This window comes from Lactuca serriola, chromosome 3 (assembly GCF_051521515.1).
Source record: "Lactuca serriola cultivar US96UC23 chromosome 3, Lser_US96UC23_V15, whole genome shotgun sequence".
Taxonomy (NCBI): Eukaryota; Viridiplantae; Streptophyta; class Magnoliopsida; order Asterales; family Asteraceae; genus Lactuca; species Lactuca serriola.
This window is the reverse complement of record NC_136410.1, coordinates 35,909,242-35,922,050: the sequence shown is the minus strand read 5'-3', so window position 1 is coordinate 35,922,050 and position 12,809 is coordinate 35,909,242.

The window sequence follows — 12,809 nt, the reverse complement described above, 5'->3', positions numbered from 1 at the left end:
TTCCATCTTCATGCTTGCATGCCAATAGGGCTTGAGTAACCTTGAACTTTTGAAGTTGATGAAACTATGGGTCAGGGAGAATCACTGGAGGAGGTAGAGGTAGAGAAGTATGATTTCCAGTTCCACCAATGATCGAAGAAGGTAATGATCTTTCACCTTGATCGACACCTGGAACATCATCTTCAGAAGGAAAGCCTTTTCCAAAAGGATGAGGAAGACCATATTTGTCAGAACCAGACTTCTACAAAGGGAGAAAATTCAAGTTAGTTGATTTAAGTCCTTAATATAACACCCAAATGAAATATTAGGGCTAGGACCCAACACAATAATTCACAATTCGGAAGATGGATGCCGTAATCCAATTGCAAATTATTTGAAGGTAGGTAAATGACGATTTACCAATTCTACCACGAAAATAAAATTTTAAATGAATTAGGTTTTAGATGATATTCCTATATCTTTTGAGATTCATTGAACTTTTCAATGACACGTTTAATCTCGATTAATCCATTCAAGTTTGTGACTGGGATACCGATGATCACAAACAATGTGTGAATAACCATGCGAATTAGCGTGGTACTCTCGATGTCATTATCACCAAATCAATGTGTCGGTTTGCCACACATGCTCCATCGATCTATGATAATTTACGAGTTACCCATTGCCATCCATCATTAGTCCACATTAGTGTGTTGGTTAACCACACACGCTCCACTAACTAACCAATGAGGTGTAATGTGCAGTTTCATGGGTTAGCATCAAATTCACATTTTTTCTAAAGTAACTAGGATTGAGAATTTATAAAAGTGTTTAGTTACTTTATAATTCATTATACTTTTAATGAGAGTTTAGATCCCTATCCTACCCGTTCGGCTAACGACCCTCCACTAGTCAAGGGTGCGATGAGTAAGATTGAATACCCAATGTCGGTAATTTTACAGGCCGCTTCATTAAACACCCCTTATAGACCAGCTTCGGGAATGAGGCCTACTAACGGTAAGACTGACCTTTTCTTATACATACAGACACACACACACACACACACATATATATATATATATATATATATAGATATATAAACTTATATATATAATTAAACTTTTAATCTTATATAGTATAAGTGTGTATTTTATACATTTAAAATACTAAGTGGTTTAACTCTTAATAAATTAATCTTTTAATTTAATTAAAGTAAACCTATCTATGGATTTATTAATAGTCTTTAAATTAAAACATTTAATTTAAATAATTAATAAAATCCATGTGGGTGTATTTTCAAACTTTTAAAATACTAGGGTTTTAGAATTCAATATCTCAAATTAAAACTTTTAATCATAAAACTTGAGGGCAAATTTTGAAACTTTTCAAAATTTCTAAATCAAATTTAAAAAAAATAAATTAATCATATAATTTTATCTTTATCATAAATTTGATTTATTTTAATTGGCAAGAAAATTCAAATCAATTTTTACGAATAATTAATTTATCACAAAATCTCATAATTATCTTTAAATTTGACAATTATCTTTCAATTAGATGAGGATATCCATTATCATATCAGATAATTTGAATTTTAATTATTAAAACAACTTATGGTAATTATCCAAATATAATTTAGGCCAAAAATCCGAAAATCTGCCAACTGACTGGTGTCCACGTCGTGTCATGCCATAACACGTCGCGGAGGACCAACACGTCGTGTTCCATTATGAACACATCGTGTTCATCAGGCATAAACAAAAAACGATTTTCCTTTTGCTTTGAACAATTTATAAATGCATCAAATAACAGAAAAACACCCTAGGCTCTGATACCACTGATGGGTTTTGAGCATTACAACATTCCTATGATGCACATGAAACCCTAATGCTTTGGATCTAGGTTTTTCTCAAGTTATACATCAAATCAATTATCCAAAGCAAAACCCTAGATCTAGTATATACAATTCGAAATTCACATATATATTAGGGTTAGAAAATTACCTCACTTGTTATATTGTAATAACAAGAACATTTAAAGTCCTCTGTAAGTTTATCAAAATAATTTCACTTAATTTCATCCGAGTTTGTTTATCTATTGTTTCTTTTTTGTATGCAATGTTGTTTATCGTCGCTCATGTTCTATATTTTGTGTTTGTAGTTCGAGTTCTTGTTTTTTTTTTGAATTCTCAATCATTTGTTAACTTTATTTCTAGGATTACTGTAGAAACAAATGATTATGAGTTTAGAGTGTATCTTCATTTGTTTTTGACATGATGGAGCTTACTTTGACTAGAGATACTACTAGTTTGGGTTACTGGTTGATTTGGAAGTTCTTACTGTGTGCAATATGGGTCTTTACTTCCATGGCTATAACATCATATCTAATTTGGAAATATGAAGGTTCTACTAAAACATAAAATTATAAAGAGGTGAAACAACAAAAAATGGTGCGGTTTAATTATGATTGTGAATCATGGATGCTATGTATAAAGGGATTACATCCTGCATGGTTATTGGTTTTCGGAATCATTTCTTTTTGTTTGCTTCTAGCAGCTAGAACTACTGATGTTGCCATTCGTGAGACTGGTTTATTTTTCTATTATACTTGGTAAGCTCATTTCTATCTTTCTTGATAACATTGGAGTTAAGTTTCTGGAATCAAAAAGTTATTATTCTACTAACCTCGAGTTGGTCCACACTGCCTTAAAGCATAGGTACACGGTGGCTCGCTTGGTGGTTGAGTGTTCCATAAGCAGCTCAATCCACATTGGAATTGAAACTCCCAAGCTAGATTGATTGTTGAGATTCTTCTAGTTTCACAATTATGCTTTTGTGTATGTGGACCTTGTATTTGGTAACCTTTTATTTCAGCGCTACATGTTGTTTCTTTATCCAACTTTTCTTTTTCTAATGCATTTATCAATACTTCCATATGCCTTTTCTATGACAAAATTTCATTGCGTTTAGATCTAATGAGTTATTTAAGCAACAAAGTTACATATTTTTACTGCTTCATGCAATGAATTGGATATCTTACCAATCGCGCAAACATGTTTAGTTTGTTACCGAATAATTTGGTAAGAAGTTGAAACATGGCTCTATAATTTGGTAAGAAATCCACTTTGTTGCATAAATAAGTCACTAACCCTTGTTTTTCTAATGGATATGATATGAACCGAGTGAATAAGTGGGATCGGGTCTACAAGAGGCATAAAAAGAAGGCAGAGGTTGTTTAGTAATATATGATTATTCTGGTACATTTGTTGTTTAGGGCGTGTTCGACACAGAGCGTTTTGGAGTGTTTGGAAGCTTCTAGCTTTTAGCGTTTGACAAAACGTTCCGTTTAAAACAAAAAACCTCGTTTGGCACTAAAAGCTTCTAGCGTTTAGTTTAATCAAAACACTCCAATTCAAAAAGCTACTTCATGTAGCGTTTAACAAAACACTACAAGCTACAAGCTACCCGCTACCAGCTAGTTTTGCCGAACATGCCCTTAGTATTTATCTAGTTGAATGTAGTTTCCTTATGCAGTCAGGGTATCCTTCTATGAGTATAGTTTCCTTTTATCATTTTAGAAGAGTCAATAAATAGGGTTGGGGCCGACTCTAAGAAGACATGAAAAGTTTTGTGATTTGTTTCTTTTGTTTGGAGATCCCCTGAGTCTCGAATATCAGACACATATCATTTGTTCTTTAAGCATTAAGTTACGAGTATTTGTGTTTGCTAATTCGGTTCTATCAAATTGGTATCAGAGCAACAATTATGACAACAATACTATTCATCAAAATCACTATTCATGTTACTGTTCATCAAAATCAATATTCACATGCTACTGTTCACGCGATATTGTTCACGTTTTATTCTAAGTCCTAACCATGGCACCCAAGGTGGATTCAAGCATACTAATTAAGATAACCGATTTAGAGGCAGACTTGGAGCAACTCTAGACACAATTAACTGATCATTTTGAGAAGATAGAGTAAGATTTGGCTAATATGCGACCAAAATATGAAAAATGGCAGAAGATCACCGATCAACGCCATGCAGAATTGATGGTACTTTTGTTGAAAGTGTCACAAACATCCCCAACGCCATTAGGCATGAGCATACGACCCGTGGGACCGGACCGGACCGGAAAAAAACCGAGACCGGACCCGGACCGAACCAAATTATCATATTAATGGGCCAGTTTTCAGGTTTGGTTTTTATCAATAATCGGGTTTCGGGTTTGGACCGGACCGTACCCGAATTAAATGATTTAACCTGGACCGGACCGGAAAACCAAAAATTATTTTCTTTTTTTTTGATCGACAAACAGTAAGCGAGAATTACCAAAATAAAAAAAAATGTTGTCCAATTGAATTGATTCGGTCTCTCATGTGGATCACATTATAGTGTCAAATTTTTTTGGTTTCGGCTTCTTCTCTTGATCGTATTGTAGTGTCGATTTTTTTTTCTTGAAAAACCAAAAGTTATTTCCTACTATATTTTTTATTAATAAAAATAGTGCAGTTTTTTTTAAACAATGCAGTATTTTTTAATAAAAATAATGTTGTTAAGTGTAATTTTTTTTTTATAAAAATAGTGCAGTTTTTAATATAAAAATAGTGATGTTAAGTGCAAATTTTTTATATATAAATAGTGTAGGTTTTTTTAATAAAATAGTGTGACTTTTTACTAACGTTTTTATTTGTTTGCATCCACCTCATTTGTACGTATTCATCATCTTTTATGTATTTTTTTAGTTGAATTGTGCAAACAACAAAGATACGAATGATGAATGTTACGTAATAAGATTATAATTTGAAATACTATGCTAGAGAGTGACATGACAAACAAAACCTGAAACTGTAAACAACAAACATACGAAACCTAGTTTGGTACATGATTGGACCGAAACTGTAAACAACACTACTAAAGTCTAATTCGGTCCAAAACCCGAAACCCGGTTTAGTATCTAGAACCGGACCGGACCAAACCCGGACCTGCTACACCCAAAAACGGTCCGGTTTTTGGGTAAGGTAATTCATGATTTTCGGTCTTCGTGCCGGTCCAGTCTGGGTTCGGCCCGTTGCTCATCCCTAAATGTCATCACCACCAATTCAATCACACACCACCGTAGCCGCTACCTCCAACATAATCCTTGACAGAACACACGTCGATCATCCCATCCATGACAATCATGAAAGATACCAAGCCCATGCAAACCACCATCCAACAGGTTATCTCGACCGTCCCACCACCTCTCAGTTATGCAAACCACCGTCCAAGAGGGATTCCTATTACCATTGTCATCATTCTACCATGGGTCCAGTGCCTCTAATGGAAATAATAAGCCTCCAACAGAAGACTTATGGATGTAGGGAGACAGGTTTCATCCACACAACAACGAGAGTGACGCATATAACTTTTCCAGTAGGCACGAATCTCCTCCCATGTTTCAAAGCGACAAAATAGGGTGGAATCCGGACACTGACTACTGTCTTAGGAAGTTAAAAATGCCATTGTTCGAGGGTGAAGATGCATCTTGGATGGGTGTACAAAGTGGAACGGTTATTCAATATGCAAGGTTGGATAATATCCCTGGAAATATTAAAGGCATATGTACTATGTTTAAAGGGTATTGTCTTAACTGTTGGGTTTTGAGCACTATAACACTATGATGGTCCACATACAACCCTAAATGCTTAGGATCTGTGTTTTCTCTAATTATACATGCATATTATCATTTTTCCAAAGCATTGTCCTAACTAGCTTACATTTAAACAATTGAATGATACAACTAGTTAGATGACTTACCTCTTAGAAGGACTTGTAGTTCTCGACCCTTGAAAGCTTGAGCACCTCAAGTGTGATTCCTCTAATGGTTCACAACCACCAATATGCAAGAGGAGGCTTGAGAGAATAGGTTACTTGCACAAAATCAACTTTGCCCTCTTAGAAAGTATGGTGTCACGAATTTTGGCTTCTAAGGGTGTGCTTTTATAGTGTTGTTAAGCTAGGGTTACATTCATGTAAACCTTAATGCTCCATGACCTTCCACATTCTTATGCTCCATGGGTTTATCCTCCATGGACTATCCATGTATTATCTCATTGGTTTAGCTCATCTACATAATCATGGATCATTGGCCCACACTATAAGAATCATTGATTTACATAATCAATCCCCATATATTTAATTAGTCTCTTTTGACCATAAAATTAATTCCAAATTAATTCTTGACCAAATACTAATTAAATAATATGATTTCATATTAATATATTATACTTGTAATATATTAATAAATCATAAATAACCTTATTTTCAAAAGTCTATCCTATCAAGTTGCACTGGTGAAGGCAACCCAAAAGGACCATGCTACAATCGGGTCAAGTGCATCCCGGTTATAGTTATGGGCTTAGACTCCAAATCAAACATTAACATGGTATCGTTGGAGAGAACATAAAGCACCTTTTGTAGTTGGGAGGAAAAGGAGCTTTTCATGCAACAATTCCCATATTTCCACCTTGAGGGCAAGGTGGATTTTCATTGATTGGTATTGATATGAATCGAGTGGATAAGTGGGGTCGGGTCTACAAGAGGCATAAAAATAAGACATGGGTTGTTTAGTTGTTTATGATTATTCTAGTATCTTTATTATTTAGTATTTATCTAGTTGATTCTAGTTTCCTTATGCAATCAGGGTTTCCTTTTATGAGTATAGTTTCCTATTATCAGTTTAGAAAGAGTCAATAAATAGGGTTAGGGTCGGCTCTAAGAAGACATGAAAAGTTTTGTGAGTCGTTTTCTTTTGTTCTTTAAGCATTAAGTTACAAGTATTTGTGTTTGCCAAGTCAATTTTATCATGACTTTGAATGCACTTGTTCTTATATATGTCTTGAAGTTTGCTTGTAGTTTGGATCGGTGCTCTCGGCTTATGGATGTTTGAGGCGACATAAAAAATATGATGTGGATGTTGAGGAAGAATTTTTTTTGCCTCTCAAGTCTCACCCATGAGGAGAATACAAAGAGTCAGCAAGGAAAAAGTCATTTCCTGCTGACTGTATCATTTTGGGGCTACGTATTTCAAATTATGTTCCAGGTATATCAACAGGACGACTTTATACACAATACACAATGCATAATTTCTTATAATTTACCTATTTGTTACACACATATGATTATTGGGGCAATGATGCTAACATATTCTGTTTATTGGATAGTGATTGCTCCATTCCTTACCATCGTAGGTTATGAAATGGGTTCTGTAAGTACTCAAACTTTCTTTATATTACAATTTTCTTATACTTTATTCACCCTTTTCCATTTTTTTGCATTATTTGCATTATGTCATTCATGATGATCTTTGATGACACTTTAACCAAATAATTTTCAAAAAAAAAAATTCCATTATTATATCTTTTTATTCCATTGTTTTGAAATTTTATGGCACTCATCTAGATATATGACATGACAAGTTTAATAAAGAAAAGTTCTCTAAATAGTAATCAAGTTTCATTTTTGTTCCACAATTGTGTAATGTTATAACATTAAAGGGTTGATTTCACTAACCAATGACCAAGTTTCACTATGAGTCCATTGTTTAAAGTTTTGTAATGATGTTATTGGTATTTATTATAGTGGTCGACATGTAATGACATTGAAATTTTTTGATGAATAAAAATATTTCCAAAGATAGAATAGAAAAAGATTGTAGATTTAGGTTAACTTCATTATATATAAATAAATAGGGTAACTTTTTCCACAAATATTTTTCTATTCTTTCTTGGATAATAACCACCTTCATTCGTTTAAGAAGTTGAACTCTTCTTATTAGAAATTAACTAGATAAAAAACATATCATACTTTTTTAACTATAGAATCATTATTTAAAATAAAAAATAACAAAGGAGCAAAAAATACAAAATTTCACAACAATATAACAAAACTAAAAGATGAGGGTTAAACCTTTTGAAAAAAAAAGTTTGAGGTACTTAGTTGTAACATTTTTGAAAATTTGTTGCTATTTAGCGATTATACCCTTATAAATTTTCTTTTTTACTTACACCAGTTAGGGGTTGTTGCACATTCACTTAATCTTGTTTTGCTTTTTGGGGATACAACCTAGAATAGGTTGGTAACTTTTCTTCTATAATTTCTTATGCATTTTTTTGTTTAGTTTGGTTTCTAATAATGAATTTCTCTTCTATAAACTATTAAAATGTAAAAAAAAACATCTTTCAGGATTTCCCTTGAATCCGAATTTCATACTTTCTATTATTGACTAGTTTATACGTGCTTTTTCAGTGGATTCTTCATGTCTTTGTTGCAACTTTGTATTTTTTTTCACTTTAACTTTATTTATATTTCAAACGCAAACCTTTATTGATTTAATTTAGTCATAATGTCTTTCTTTTCAGGTGGTCATACCCATTTCTTAACTTATAAGTAGAGTACGCTCCATTGTGGTATGTATCCTTAAACATCTAATATAGCATTGTAGTTTCAACTTTTTTTTGTTATTAAGGTATTATCCTCTGATAAGTGTACCTGATTATAACAGTGAAAATTGCTTTGTATTTGGATGACAATCATGACATCACTATAAATAGGTCGATTTTTTGAACCAAATGTTGTAATAGGAAGAAATGAAAGTAAAATGTTATAATTAATAAATCAATGAAAGTAAATTGCTATTTCTTGCATTTAACCCTTTCATAAATGACAAATATATCAAATATGGTTGTAAAAACTATCATTAAATGCAAGAAGAAACATGTTTTCATTGATTTGTTTGTTATACCATCATACGTTCATTTCTTCATAGTACAACACTGTACTTTGAACATTCTACCCAATTATAACAATGTAATGCAAATAAAAAGCAAATTTTACTGCTATAATTGAGAAGATTTTTCAAACTATAATGTCCTAATAAGAAAAAAAATCCAAAAACACAATTATGAAATAGAAAGAAATGAAAGTAGGATGTTATTGTAACAAAATCAATGAAAGTTTGCTGTTATTTATTGCATTTAACCCTTTCATAAATAACCAACATATTATATATGATTGTGCAACCATCATTAAATGCAATAAGTAGCAATGCACTTTCCTTGATTTTTTTATACATCATTCTACTTACATTTTCTCTAATTACAAAAATTTTACTTCAAAAAATTCTACCTAATTTTAACAATGTCATGCAAATACAAAACAAATTTCACCGCTATAATTGGGTACATTTTTCAGACTATAGCATCCCAATAAATAAAACTTAAAGTATAATGCTATAACTCTATAATTTTTTTAGGTAAATCTAACATAGCCTTGAAAAATATCTCATAAAATATTATCTAGGTATTTGATCGTTGCATTATTGCATCTTCCATGCTACACCATCTTTTTACTTGTTGTGAAACTTAAACATTACATATTGTGTCAATGGTTTTCTAATTCTTTGTAATCTTTGAGATGATTGTTTTATGTTGATGATCACATTGTTTTTGTATATGATTCTAGTATTCGTTTTCTATGAATCATACAAAAGAAAGTAATATTTTAACGTCTGATCCTCATGGAAATTAACTATGAATTGTTGTTTTTTGTCCAAATGACACAACTAGTGTAAGCTTGTATGAGTTTCTCTTCATCTAAAATTCATTTGTTTATACATAATGTTATCTATATTTATTTTTTTTATTTAAATTTACAGAAGCATTAGAACAAATATATAGTTGTTTATTAATAATTTGAATTATTCCTCCAAATTACACGAGGGTGTACTTGGCTCCACGATGAGATGTTTGTGTTTTGAGCTAAACAAATTATATGAGTTCGTTGTCAAAAGATTTCATAGGATTTTGAATGTAACTAATGATGTCATTTTTTAATTTTTCATTGAAAAAACTTTTTTGAATATTTTTAAAAATATACAAATTAACATTATAATAATTCATTTTTCACAAAATCTTTTTACCACTTTTGGTAAGGAAACAATTGATCATGGTGAACCAAAATAGTTTTTAATAATATCTTTACCCATGTAAAATAGTATTAGAAAAAAAAAAACAAAATTTAATGTATCAAAATTAATACTTGTCAATTATCTATTAAAGGGGTATTTTGAGTTTTTGGAAAAATGTTTACTAGTTTATGCTCTTGTAGAACATAGTTCAAACAATTAATATTTGAATTAGTACGGAAGCAAAACTATATAAACTAATAAGAGTATTTAGGTTATAATGATGATATCATTGTCTTTTTATCTCAACAAACTATAAACAAATTTTAAAAAGTCAAATAAAAATAACTTTTCAAAAACTCTATCAATAGTGGTAAAAAATAGGTATGATAATATGAGCATGAAAAATTGAACCGAACTGAAAACCGACTAGAACCGAATCGACCCAACACCGGATTGAATTTTTAGTTTGGCAGTGGGTTTTATAATTTTCTGGAATTCAGTTTCGGTCCAAATAGTTTGGAGATCTCTCTATTTGTTTCTGGTTGGTTTAGTTTTTCGGGTCCACATGCTTACTATATATATATATATATATATATATATATATATATATATATATATATATATATATATATATATATATATATATATATATTATCATTCGGTCATAGTTTGGTTTTGGCACTAAGAAAGTAAACTGAATCAGTACCATATATACATTTGACTTAATTTTCGTTTGGACAATATCCCAATTTTGGTTTCGGTCTGACCATGTCCGTTTCGTTTTTTGGACCACACTCACCCCTAGTAAAACCATTTTTAAAAACAAAAAGTTAATATGCTCCTTCAAAACTCATCCCAAACACCCCTAAAAGTCAATATTTCGCATTTAGGCCGATACACTCTTTGACAAAAAGTATAGTCATAATTCCTCTAAACTATTTGGTTGAGAATATGATGCATACAATGAAGTCTTATTTTTATATGACACAACATAACATCGGAATTTATTAATTTTGAACGAAAATAAACGTAGAGTAAGATACAACTCCCTATTATTTTACAAGCAAACACGAAAACTTTTTGACAAAATGTACCTCTAAACTATTTGCTTGAGAATAAATTAAAATGATACATATACAATGAAGTCTTATTTTTATATAACACAACATAACATCATAATTATTATTTTTGAACAAAAATAAATATAGAATAAAATACAACTCCCTACTATTTTACAACCAAACACAAAAACTCTTTGAGAAAAAGTATAATCATAATTGCTCTAAGCTATTTGCTTGAGAATAAAGTAAAACGATACATATAATAAACTCTTATTTTTATATAACACAACATACATCATAATTTATTAATTTTAAACGAAAATAAACATAGAATAAGATACAACTCCCTATTATTGTACAACCAAACACATAAATTGGCTAGAATTGAATTCAATTCCCTCACATCACACGGGTTTCCCATAACCAAACACTCCTAAGTCCTGAGAAAACACTAGTAGGGATGAGCACCGAAGCATGGTAACCGCTTCTGGAACCGAAACCGTCAGTTCCAATTCCTAAAATCTAGGAACCGCCTTCAGTGGTTCCGGTTCTCATTATTTTGGAACCGTTATCCGTCGGGTAACCGTTGATTCCAATTCTTATACCGGAACATACGGCTACCCGGTCTTTTATATATATATATATATATATATATATATATATATATATATATATAGAGAGAGAGAGAGAGAGAGAGAGAGAGAGAGAGTTAGGTTCAAATGTTTTCACTATCTACTGCTGATTCTGGACCAATCATTTTAGTTATTTTAAAAAAGTAATTAATGAATATTAAATATTGAATATGTAATTAATATCCATTATATCTTCAACATGTAATACGCATTAATTACTTTTTAAAATAACTAAAATGATTGGTCCATAATCAATCATACATCCACACAATAGATAGGGAAAAAAATAACCTAACCATATATATATATATATATATATATATATATATATATATATATATATATATATATATATATATATACTAGTGGTGTACCCGTGTAAAGTGGCGGCGACAAATAATTTGTTTCGGTAGTTATTTCCTTCTGGAAACATGTTGTATTTCTTGGAACATTCATGCTGTATTGGTCATTTTTGAAACAAATGTTGTTATTAGTCGGTTTTACGATAGCGGTGATTAACTTCTTTTGGATATTCGTTTCTTTTCGTTGGACGGTGAATAATATTTCGTGGAATAATTTCCTGTCGAAAGATAATCTATTTTAGTGTATCGTTTTTTATTTGTGATTAATTTCTTTTCGATAGTTGACAAATAATTTATTTTAGTGAATAATTTTCTTTGTTGATTAGTTTTATACGGGAACATTTTATATTCCTGATATATAATGTTTAATGTGTAAACTACTACTCGGTTAAATTTATCGGAGAGGTGGTGCAACAAATATAACTATGCATTTTTTATTTTCTATTGGGAGGGGTGTTCTTGATTTTAGATGTGTTTTGATGGGTTGTTGATACTGACAACATGACTTTGTTTTTTTCCTATGGGACGGGGCGTGGAAAGCCATACGTCTATATTTTGTTGTAGATTCAATTTTGAATCGTAAGAAAAATGAATTTCAAAAACAGCCAAAAAGAATTAATGAGCATGATTTGATTTTTGCCAAAAATCAATATCTAGCAAAAATCAACCAAATCGAATTCAAATTCATCTAGACCAAACCGAAACCAAATTCTAATTTGGTTTAGTTCGGTTTGGAAAACGATGAAACCAAATATTATCTTAAAAGATTAGTGTTGCAATTTTCCAAACGTAAATTACAAAGTTCCAATTTTCATCAAGTAGTG